This window comes from Cynocephalus volans, chromosome 6 (genome assembly GCF_027409185.1).
Source record: "Cynocephalus volans isolate mCynVol1 chromosome 6, mCynVol1.pri, whole genome shotgun sequence".
NCBI classification, from domain to species: Eukaryota; Metazoa; Chordata; class Mammalia; order Dermoptera; family Cynocephalidae; genus Cynocephalus; species Cynocephalus volans.
The window spans coordinates 144,242,134-144,254,508 of record NC_084465.1 but is presented as its reverse complement, the minus strand read 5'-3'; the positions used below and the strand labels follow the sequence as shown (position 1 = coordinate 144,254,508).

Genomic DNA, 12,375 nt, shown 5'->3' with positions numbered 1-12,375 from the left:
ATCAGTCTAAAAGAGGCTCTGGGGCCAAGCAATCCTGAATACAAGTTGGGCCTGGAAGTGCTGGTGAGTGGCCCTGCTGCACCCCAGGACTGCCAGCTCCCAAACTCTTAGAAGGTTATGCCCATATTTATCACCCAGTACAGGCATCCTTGTACCATTTTACTTCCTCTAAACTCAGTGGGTTTTGGTGCCAGTCATCTTTAATCTTTTTCTTCTTTAACACGTCTGATAGATAACATCCCCATGTGAGACACCCCCACCAGTAATTGTAGCCACAGTGTGGGTGGTTATGTAATTAAAAGAGGTGATAGTCTGGGCATATTTCTCAGCCCAGTAGCTCTCATTCCATCTTCCTTGTTTCCAACAATCTGATGACCGTGTGGTGTGGAGAGAGGCCATTTAAAGAACTGCTAGTCTATAAGATCAGAATTGCAAGGGAATCTACAGGAGCAAGGTTTAATCAGGAAAATTTATCAACCTCTCTACTGCCATTAAATAAAAATGGACATTAAAGTCTAATTGGATTGGGCTTAATTTGAAAGTCTCTATAAGGTAGAACCATGATATTGTCATTTGCATAGAGATTGGCTAGAATAGATGTTTGTGCATAAGAAACACTCCAAAAAAGAGACAACTCCAGTTTTTGCCACTGTACCCTTGGGTTGAATGCTGACTTCATGGAAATTGTCCAAGCAGCCATGGCAAGAGCTGCTGTTGATGGGAGTAAATTGTGTTTTTGATCATTCACTAAGCATGGAAAGCTGACCCACAGGGTAAACTGGGTGCTATAACTTCTAGAAGGGAAAGGAAATGAAGACGGGTCTACCTTGTAATTCCCAGCTCTATTTCCTATTACCAAGAAAAGCTGGATGGAGTGTGCAGATACGCTGCTGGCTCTCTGTGGAGGAGAACCTCCTGAGGAAACCCCAGGCCCAAACCAAACCAAAACAAAACAAGAAACAGAACAAAAAACACCTCAAACCCAGAAGTCTCAGAGAGGACTGATCTGACAGATTCCAAGGAACTTTCATTCTTTATGTTCAAACTTTAGAGAATTTTCATAAAACCATATAGCAGAATTTAAGAGTTTCTTAGAAAATAGCACTGGATAGACGTCAAATACTAAAATCTAATCACCTTCGTAATGATTTTTCATGCTTATTCCACTCCTCTTTCAACTTATAGTGAATATTGCAATGGCAATTGTCCTACTAAACCGATCTGTAAGCACTCCAGGGATTCAACCCAGAGTTTCTAGCTGTAGGAAGCCTTCCTTTAAACTATGACAAAGTGGTCATACCCCCTGGTGTTTTCATCACTATTAAGATATATCGAGCATACAGGTACATGTAGTGCTGGCCTCTCATTTGATTACCCCAAGGTAAACAGATTTATGAGGTGTGACTATAAGATAATGAGGATACTTTTTATAAACTCTCTCAGGGTAATGCCAACAGTAGTGCTGACTATATTTCAAACAATAACTTCATCTTGGGGATGAATGTATAGGCTCCCACAGAGACTACCTTGAAGGCAAAATTCATTTGTTTGGTTAAGCTACGGCCTGTGCATTCATATATCAATTTCATTTCTCTAAACTCAACAGTTTCTGGATGTTGAAAGGCATAGATCACTTCTGGAAAGTGAATATATTCCATCTGAAAGACATTAAAAGTTAGAGTTCAACTTCCCTTTGCAGAGATTTCTTGTGTAACGAAGTTCAGCACATAAGACCTTTAGCAAAGGGTTTTGGAAACATTACATTCATGAGAGGAATACATGCAGGTATAATATTCAGAGTCTGGGGGCTGGCTTTGGAGCCAGGCAGCCCTGGATTGGAGAGGGACACTTACCTACATTGGCAGGCCCAACCTGAATTCAGAATTGCTTGTCCCTAAAGCTGATATTTGATCATTTCTGGTTTCCAAAAATGGCAATTCATATGATTCAACTTAATTTTAAGCTCTGCTGCCTTAGGCTGGTGCCTGTAATTATGACCATGAGCCGATATTTAATTTTAATAGGCAGGTTACTGCAATAAGTGTGGTACTACAGAACACAAGATACAGAACTACTTAAATGTTCAGGAGCACAGAGCATGCCTTTCAGTTCTTAGTAAATGTCATAAAATACAAATACCAAAGCTCAGCTCCCCAACATGCTCCCCAAAGGCCTGAGCAATATGTGTACATGATACGTCCTCTGCTGTAGAAAATCTAAAACAACTATTTTTCCTGACCCCTCCCCTGACAGCATTAAATCAGATGCTAATGGCCATTTGACAGTGAGCATGTATCAGGTCCAAAGTGAAGGGATGACTCCCTGTTATAATTACAGAGAGTTACATACAACACAGTAAATGCCTTTCAAAAGCATTTGGTCTGCAAAAATTTTACTCAGCTTACAGTGAGGCATCGATCACACCAATTTTTAGTTGTTGTCTATGTAACTCTTCTGTACCCCACAGATTTTCTTTAGCTGAGTCATCTCCCAAGGCTAAGGGGAAATCAACCTCTGCTCACAGAAAATATATTCAGATCTCTCCTCAAGTAGCTTTATTATAAAAACATCTTAAGGACAAACAGAAAGGAAGAGAAACCAATTGTAACTGGGACCAGGTTGAATAACTGGTTTTAATTTTATCTTATGCTCCAAGGGAACAACTTAACATAAAAAGCATGGGACCTTTCAGATTGCATACTAAATTTCTCTACTTTACTTCTACGAAATGATTGTTTTCTCCCCAACTTAAAAAGACAACTTCTTACTTTTGTTATTCATCTCTCCACATGTGAATTTACTAGTTGCCAAACGAATCGTGAATCTTAAAATTTACTCTAATGCTTTCCAAACTTTTTAGATACACTGATAACATTCCTTGATATATCAAAACATAATATATACTTGGTATGAAATAATCATTAATGAGAGTAGAAGTAATGACTATTTCAAACAGTATTCTTGATAAATGCACTCTTTTGGTCCTCTTTTTGTCACGTTGATTATATGGAGATTACTTTGATGGGAGATGCAGTTAGCAACACTGATGTAAATGATAATTCTGCCATTTTCTCGTCCTTCACTGTTGCTGAAATTATTAGCGTTATCATCCATGTATAATTTCTTAGGAAAATCTTTTCAAGCCAGTTGTCCACTTTGTAAGGATATACCTAATTTATGTATAGTTAGATAAATGTAATCTATAAATTCATTTCATTCAGCAATTCAATTGCAATGTAAATTGAGATTCATGACAACACATGGAAACCATCAGCTCCTATCTTGTGGGACTCCAATTCCTCCCTGACAGGGGATTCCTAGAGCCACCTATATGGCGTCCAAACCATATGATAACAGTCAGGGCCCCAGTATCAACTAGTATTTTAAATACTATTGAAACAAATTTCTAATGTTTATTTTTTTTCCTTAAAAAGGCATCTATCAACATTTACAAATTAGACATTTCCTACAATCCTCAGAAGTAAGCTAAACCAAACAATGACATCCGACTGCATGTACTTAGCAGGAGGAGGCTCCGAGGACTCACGCTGATGATGATGGAGAAGACATTAGCATCCAGTACCTTTATGTCTGGCTGAAGACAGAACCCATGATCTTGAGTAATTTTGAAAGGTTCTAATTTAGCCTGGGTTTGATCATGAGGCAATTTTCTTGATAAATCAATTTTTTAAGACACTATGTCTTAGGGGTTGAGAAGGAAGAAATAAAATTGTTCAAATTGTTTATCTGCATTGCCCCAAATCACCATCAATCACTCTTGGCATGACTTACGGAGAAAATGCTTTTTCAAGGGGATATCTGTGCTCAGGTACCTCAGCAACACTTGCTTTTTTCTTTATCTTCTGGTGAAATTTAGTTTTTGTATTGTTCATAGTCATACCAGGAAAATTTAGAACAATAGGTGGTCTCCACTGACCTGCTCCTGTAAGAATGGCCTGAAGCTTCTAGAGAAAGGTCCATATTCATCTCACAGGCCCTTATGTCCTGGGATGGAACCAACCACATGCTCTGGGGAACCTACTTTCTTCACAAGAACTGGGCATGTTGCAAGCATCTTCATTTCTTTTGCTCCCTGTCTTTCCGTCCAAGCCCAGAAATGTAACTTCAGACTGCCTGCACTCAGAAGGAATTTTATGAGTCATTCCATCTTTCCTCAAACCTTTATCATGAGACAGTGAATGATTATTTTGGTTTGTGTCATCTTCCACCAGAATACATGGCATCTTATCCAAGAAGAGAGGAGAAGGACACACGAAGGACTTTGGAGATGTGGGAAGATCTTCAGCAAAACATAAGCTGGCTTGAGTACTTTCAAGAATATTTAGGACTTCAGCCACCAACACTCAACATTGTCCATCTTTTAGCACACGGGACTGCCGGAAAGAATAGCTTGGTGGAGAAATTCTGAAGACAGGGATATACTTTCTTATCCAAAACTGAGAGACATGAATTGAGATCTCTTTTCTCCATCAGTTCCATCAGAAGATCCCACAGCTGAGTATGTTTTGGATCATCTAACACCTCTCTATAAACTTATCAGAACTTCCATGATGACAGTTCCAAAGCTGTAGACATCGGTTCTGATGGAAAGTTTTCCCTGTCTGATCTACTCTTCTGGCATGTACCACAGATGTTTACTGATGCTGCTGGTCATACTGATGGCAGAACTCTGATGTTCTGGAGGGGGGCGTCAGAAGTGTGCCACTGCAAAATCAGTTAGCTTGGGTCAAAACTGATCATCCAAAAATATCTTTGCACTCTGAAGATGAGGAATGGACTAGAGTCAGATCGACTTTCTCTCCAGTGCAGTGCAGTCAGGAGAAACTGGGCTTATTGCTGTCTTGGGGATTTCTTTATGCTATTCTCCTCATCTTGAAAGTGCCCCCCACTTCCTTATTTTTATCCAAATTCTCTTTGCACCCATAAGATTCACTTCCTACATGTTGTCTTGTGACAATTCTGAATTCCAATGTTCCTCCTTTCTCTAAGTTCCTACTACACAGCCTGGGGTAAACAACTGGGCACTGACACAATGACCATCTAATGTTGTTTATGTAAGCACAATGTTGAGTCTACAGAAGATACTAAGTAAATATTTGTCAATATAATCCATTTGTTAAAAGGATTAATAACCGTAAGTATAGCCTTAGACCACCCAGCATAGGAATGGCAAAAAAGTGGCCCAAATGTTGCTAAAACATTCTCTCATATAAAATTTCTTATTTTTAGATAAAGAAGGCAAATAGAAAGAAAATACCAACATTTTCCCCTAAATCCTAATGGATTGTCTTATTCACCTGCTCATCCACCCCTTGGAAGATCACTGGTCTGGGTTACTGTCTCACATGATTGTCCATGAGCCATTGGCATCAGGATTATTGGAAATAATTATTTAAAACGTAGATTACTAGGATCTACTCTGGATGAATTTCTCAAGACTTTGAAAGTGCAGTCCAGTAATATTTGTTGAATAATATAAATATTGACTGTGCGTTGTTTGACAGACACTTTCCCAAAGCTTTATACATATTAATTCAATTATTAGACCAACACTATGAGGTACATACTATTACTATGCCAATTTTACAAATGGAGAAACTTAGGCATAGAGAGGTTACATGCAAATTACTGACTGTGAAGTTAATTTTATGTGCCAACTTTATTGGGTCATAGGGTGTCCGGATTAAACATTACTTCTGAGGGGGTCTGAGAAGGTGTTCCAAGATGAGATTAGCATCTGAATTGGTGGACTCATAAAAGAAATTGTCCTTACCAACGTGGGTGGGTGTAATTCAGTTCACTAAGGGCCCGAATAGAACAAAAGATGGAAGAAGACAGAATTTTTCCCCTTTTTCCTGCCTCACTATTTAAGCTAGGACATCTCATCTTGTCTTGCCTGTCCTTGTACTGGGATTCACACCAACACCTGCCCTGATTCTCAGGCTTTGTACTTGGCCTGAATTACACCACTGACTTTCCTGGGTCTCCAGCTTACAGATGGTAGATCTTGGGACTTCTCAGCCTCCATAATTGTGTGAGCCAGTTTCTCATAATAAATCACTCTTTCCATATATTTGAGGGTACTTCAAAAAGTTCATGGAAAAACAGAATTAAAAGATAATATAAATTTTTCCATGAATCGTTGGAAGACCCCTTCCTGTGTGTGTCTGTGTGTATCTGTGTGTGTGTAATTTCTATTGGTTCTGTTTCTCTGGAGAACTCTGACTGATACCCTGGCACAACTGGAATTTGGGATTCTAAACCAGAACTGGAATTCAAAGCACTCTTAGACACTATGATACACTAGTTCCCTGGATGATTCTTACGTGCACATTAGGTTTAAAACCACTGATTTACATTGTTATCCGATCACCTTAACATCAAATATGTATAAAGATCATTCTTAGCTTTTTGTTGCTGGGTCAAATTATTTGTAAGACCAACAATAATTTATAATTACTAAACTTTGCATACAGATAGTAAACTATATGTCTCATGAAAATAGAAAACTAAATATGCCAAAATATATGCAGTATTTGGTAAATTTCTTAGTTAACTGACATATAATGTCAATAGGTATGACTACAATTACAGTTTTGGTGTTTTCTCATGAGAGCTTTGAACAAAAAAGAAGTCACACTGCTGTCTGAACCCACATGTTACTTCTCAGCAAGAGTAATTGAGAACAAAGGCTTCTAGAGCAATGTCCCTGGATCACAGCATCAGAAAAGAGGAAGCAGCCCCATTTGGGGATGTTCTGTGCAGTGGGGTCTATTTTTAGTTTCTCCAGCTATATGTGTGAGGTGGGAGTGTGTGAGACAATAGAATCCCTTACCAGTATACAAAGATGAAGTGCTGCACTAAAACAGTCACAGCAATTAAAGCACACAGCTGGTGTCCTTGGGCTCCAAACCCACCTAGGCTCTGCGGTTGGGTCTCACCTTATGGTATCCTAAGGTTGGGTGTATATACAGTCACTGACGTAGCTGCTGTCATTTAACCAAATGCCTAGGTCAGTAGTCCTAAAGTGCCACAATATCACCAAGGGAGCACGTTAAAAATGCAAACCCTTAAGACCCACTTTCAGAGATTCTGATCCGTGAGGTCCAGGAATCAGCATTTTATCAAGGATTCCGGATGCTTCTGAAGTAGGTGGTCTTATCACCACACTTTGGGAAACATTGGTAAAGAAAAAAGTTGTTTATCACTAGATGTGAATACCATTGGAACAGAAGATAGCATTTTTAGAAATAAAGAATATCAGTCACATAGAGTAGCATAGAGATGGAGTACAAAAATGGGAGGGAAAGAAGAGAAAGCAAAGATTGAGGAAAATGATAAACGTGGGGAGAAGGACAAGGTCCTTCTTCTGCTGCTTCTTTTCTTCAGCTAGGACAAGAGAAGAGAATGAGGGCACAGGGCCATCTGACATCACCTCTGGTCCAGGGATGCTTTTTGGTGGCCAGAGAAGGTGACCAGGCTGTTTCAATATACTTGAGGGCATAATGTTGGGGCCGTACTTTGATTGCCATGCAGGGACACACAGAGATTGCACTTAAAAACAGAGTGAATAGCCAGGGGCCTTGGGAAGCTGACTTTGTAGTACCAAGAGGGTGAGTGAATTCCATCGCTTGGCTATTGTCAATAGAGCTGCAGTAAACATGGGAGTGCAGGAATGCCTTCGACCTGATGATTTCCAATCCTCTGGATGTCTCCCCAGGAGTGGGATTGCTGGGTCCTATGGTAGATCTATCTGTAGTTGTTTAGGGAACCTCCATACTGTTCTCCATAGTGGCTGTGCTAACTTACAGTCCCACCAACAGTGCAGGAGGGTTCCTCTTCTCCACATCCTCGCCAGCATTTGTTATTCTCTGTCTTTTTTATAATATCCAGTCTGATTGGGGTGAGGTGATATCTCAGAGTGGTTTTGATTTGCATTTGCCTGATGATTAGTGATGTTGAGCATTTTTTCATGTACCTGTTGGCCATTCTTACATCTTCCTTTGAGAAATGTCTATTCAGCTCCTTTGCCCATTTTTTAATTGGATTATTTGTTCTTTTGCTGTAAAGTTGTCTGAGCTCTTTTTATCTTCTGAATATTAATCCCTTGCCAGATACAGTTTTTGAAAATATTTTCTCCCATTCTGTAGGATGTCCTTTCACTCTATTGATTGTTTCCTTTGCTGTGCAGAAGCTTTTTAGTTTGATATAATCCCATTTGTTTATTTTTTCTTTTGTGCCTATGCTTTTGAGGTCTTATTCATAAAGTCTTTGCCCAGTGCTACATCCTGAACTGTTTCCCCTATGTTTTCTTCTAGGAGTTTTAAAGTTTCAGGCCTTATGTTTAGGTCTCTAATCCATTTTGAGTTGATTTTGGTATACGGTGAAAGGTACGGATCAAGTATCATTCTTCTACAAATGGTTATCCAGTTTCCCCAGCACCATTTATTGAAGAGGCTGTCTTTTCCCCAGAGTATGTTCTTGGGTTTATAATAGCTAGGAAATGGAACCAACCTAAATGTCCACCAGTGAATGACTGGATAAGGAAATTGTGCTATATCTACACAACGGAATACCACTCAGCTGTAAAAAAGGAAGAAATTCTACCATCCACAACAACATGGATGAACCTGGAGAAAATTATTCTGAGTGAAACAACCCAGGTACAGAAAGAGAAATACCGCATGTTCTCACTCATAGCTGGGAGCTGAATCCATAAATAAACAAATGAACAATAAAGAGAGACAGAGAGAAAGAAAGAAACAACAATCACAGTAATACATTGAACTTTTTGAAAGCTAGAGATGGAAAAGGGGAGGGGAGGGGCAGAGGGAGGTGGGCTCATGAGGAATTGGTCAATGGACACAAAGAATGATTGCGTATCGTAATGATGAATAAGCTAACTATATTGATCTAACCACCACACACACTACACAATTATTGAAAGTCAACCCCACATGTATGTATAATAAAAAAAAATAATTCAATGGAATTTTTTAAAATTTTGTAAAAAAAAAAAAAAAAAAAAAGAGGGTGGTTCTTGCAGGAGGATGTGTTTGGCTTGTGACTAATTCCATGGGCTGGCAGAGAACTGAAACCCACTGCTCAGAGATAAGCAGGGACTGTGCCTAGTCGCCTTCTTTGGAGGGTTGTTTGGCTAGGAGACCTTACTCACAGGAGTAGAGTAGAGAGAGGAACCGGCGGTTAGGCCACTTGAGGGCCTCTTGCTTGCAGATGTCAGGGCGGCACCTAATGCTAGTCTCAGACTTTTCACTGCCCGCCAGTTGTCTGCTTGACCACATTCTAAGAGCAAGTCTTGGTAGAGGGATGAGATGCCTGTCCATTCACTTTAGAGTCCTGATTAAGTGCCTCAGTTTTCGCAACATGTCCTATTATCAGATGCCATCGCCTTTAAATGCTGTGCTCTCACACCTTTCTTGCATATATCTACATTTCAGAGAAAAGTAATCTTGACCTATCAGCAGCTTAGCTTTTCATTAAAAGTCTCCAAATAAGGGATCTGATATTTATGTACAACTGAAAAAATATGATTCAGCCAGACATACTAGAATTTCCCTCTAGATAAAATTGAAACTGAGAGATCTGCAGACTGAAACTACATTGTGTTATCCTACAAACTTCCAGTTCGGCAGCAAGCCTCTAGCTGACTTTCAGGAATACTAAAAGCAAGAGCCCTACATACTCTGATGCTGCATGTGTGAAAAGAAATGGTTAAGAATGTCATCCACTTGTCACTTAGTGATCTCTATTTTTAATTTTAGGTAAGAAATGTATTTCAAGCTTAAGTATAGGAAAATATTTCCTTTTGTGATAAACTGGCATTAACTATGATATAAGCTTCAAGATATCTAGAGATTGGTTCTTATCGTTAACCTGACCCTATCTTCCTCTCTTGTCAATAGTTTCTCTGATTGGTTTGTATTTTTTCTGTTTAACTGTGAAGATTATTTTACGGTGCTTCAAATCTTTTGTGAAATTAGGCAGATAGACAGGTAAGTATGTAGGTAAATGTAGATAGTAGATCATTTTTAAAATTAAGGGTTTCTTTTCCTTATCATTTGCTCCTTTCCTTTTCCTTCATATTGTACAGATTTAGTTACCTATGAAGCTACACTGTTCTTATGTGCAGTGTTTTCCTGCCTGTGACCTTGACTGACATGAAGAATATTCTTACTGCTCAGTGTTTAAATGACTGCTTACTATTTGAATCTTTGTTTCATTGATGACCATGGGCATGACTATGTCCTTAGGTGATAGATGTGAAAATAATTCACAAACGAGAAGGCACCACGCACATTTTTTCACCAGGAAAATTTGCAGTCATGCTCAACAGTGGTGCCAATTCACCAATTTCAAGCCTTGGTGTTGCAAGGCATAGCAGAGTGGTACCCCATCTACACACGATGCTCCACGACGGTGGCATGTACCCTCCTGAGACTCAACTTTGAGCTGGAGGTTCTCTGAGCAGGAGGCCCTCCAGATGGTGACTTTCATAGTACACTGGGTGCAATTGCTTCCTTGGGGTTTGTCTATTGGTAACGTCAAAAGGGGCACATATACAGATTAGGAGGTGTGAAGGGAAATGCATATTTATTTTGAGATTTTAAAAATCTTACATGCTGACTCCTGCTTGACAGCTGTCAAGTATGACGTATTCCCTTGGGTGCTCATTCCAACACATGCCTCATCTGTCATCATGCCTCTGGCTGGATTAGATAAATTGCATGATTAAATAAACAATTAACTCCTTTAAAGCCACAGCCCCATGTCAGATCCCTCTTTATTTTATTTTATTTTGGGGGGATTCTGACTGGATGACAACTTCAGTTTCTTACCTGTTTTATGTTGTTTACTTTTATGCTGGGATTTAAACTAATTTGGGTTTATACCAATTGCATCTACAACTTAATAAATAAAATGTTTTACAAGCCAGATGAAAGCCAAAACCGGCTTAGAAAATAGGTATTTAAAGATGTCACGCAGATCCATAATGGAAATAAAGGGGGCAAAATATCCCAAAGCTCAGATAATGTCTCCTATGTGTGGTTTTTATGAGAATTAAATAGGATAAAGAATGTAAAGCATGTAGCGTGTTTTGTGGTAAACATGAGAATGAAATAAATGATAGCATAGCAGGCTGTCTTAACTGAACACGTACTGAGTGAGATTCAGTTTGTTATTTGTGAAACCGTGGATTTTGAGTGCAGGTATCACTGCAAATTTCTATGGTGAAATACTTACTAAATTGTACATTAAAATATGAACAAAAGCTATAACGTGGAACTCAGTACCAACGCCAAGACAGTCAGCAGAGAGCAAGGATCTCTGATGTGGACCACAGTGCAGGAGGATGCTTAAGAACGCCACCCTGCAAGGAAAACCAGCAACCCTGGGCCTGGAGAAGACTTTTAAATACATAGACCTTTCTCCTGGAGAAAGTAGTCTAATAGAGGAGACAGATGATGGGCAAGTAAACAATTGGATGCAACAGAGAATCAATGTAAGAGTTTCCACACTAGAAAGTGGAAGGTAGTTAATGGGTAAGTTCTGTTGGAGGAATTCCCAATTCATGGACCCTCCATGGGATTATTCCTTGTTTTCAAGTGTCCTGACCCACAAGTGTAAGAGAAAGGGAACAACTTTCCTAGTAGGCTATTTTAGACTGTGTACATATGTTAACGTGCTAAATGGAATGGTTGAACTGCAAATGTATTTGCCTTATTCAAAAAAAAAACAGCTTTCAGTGTGGTGTCTTCCAGACAACTGTCTTTTGTTTTGATCTTTCTTTGACCCAAATTCATAGAGTCATTGAATTTTAGAGCTTTCAGTACCCAAAAGATAAGCTAGTCTGATCTCCCTATTTGGTTAAGAGCAAGATTTGGGGATAAAGCAGATTTGGAGTGAAACCACTGCTCCATTGATTAGAAACCTTAGACAAGTTACTTAAGTTCTTTTAGCCTTGATTGAAAAACTGAATATAAAAATGAACTTATAGTGCAAGTGATAGTAATTTCTCATGTGACAGTTAACGATTATTATTCTTTTTAGACCCAGGCAGACTAAGTGACTTGTTCAAGGTCACACAGCTAGTTGTGGAAGAATTCAGATTAGTATGGAGATTCCCAAACAGGCCCTCTTACTACCACATATTAGTTTGTGGATCTCCAAAAAGATTTTATTTTATTTTATAATATAGAAATGTATTATGATGAACTCTTGAAACAAAAATGTTCTTAACTATCTGATTTAGAAAATTCAAAACTGTCTTAAGAGAAGAGATGCAGAAAATAAATCAAGTAAGGAAAAAAATTTAGATCATAATGAGAAATAAGT

The 12,375-nt window shown here is 38.9% G+C and overlaps 1 pseudogene; it reads right to left on the bottom strand.

Moving 5' to 3' along the window:
- Positions 1–3,873: 3,873 nt before the first annotated feature.
- On the bottom strand, positions 3,874–10,737 carry LOC134381067 (interleukin-1 receptor-associated kinase 3-like; annotated as a pseudogene).
- Between the last annotated feature and the right edge of the window lie 1,638 nt (positions 10,738–12,375).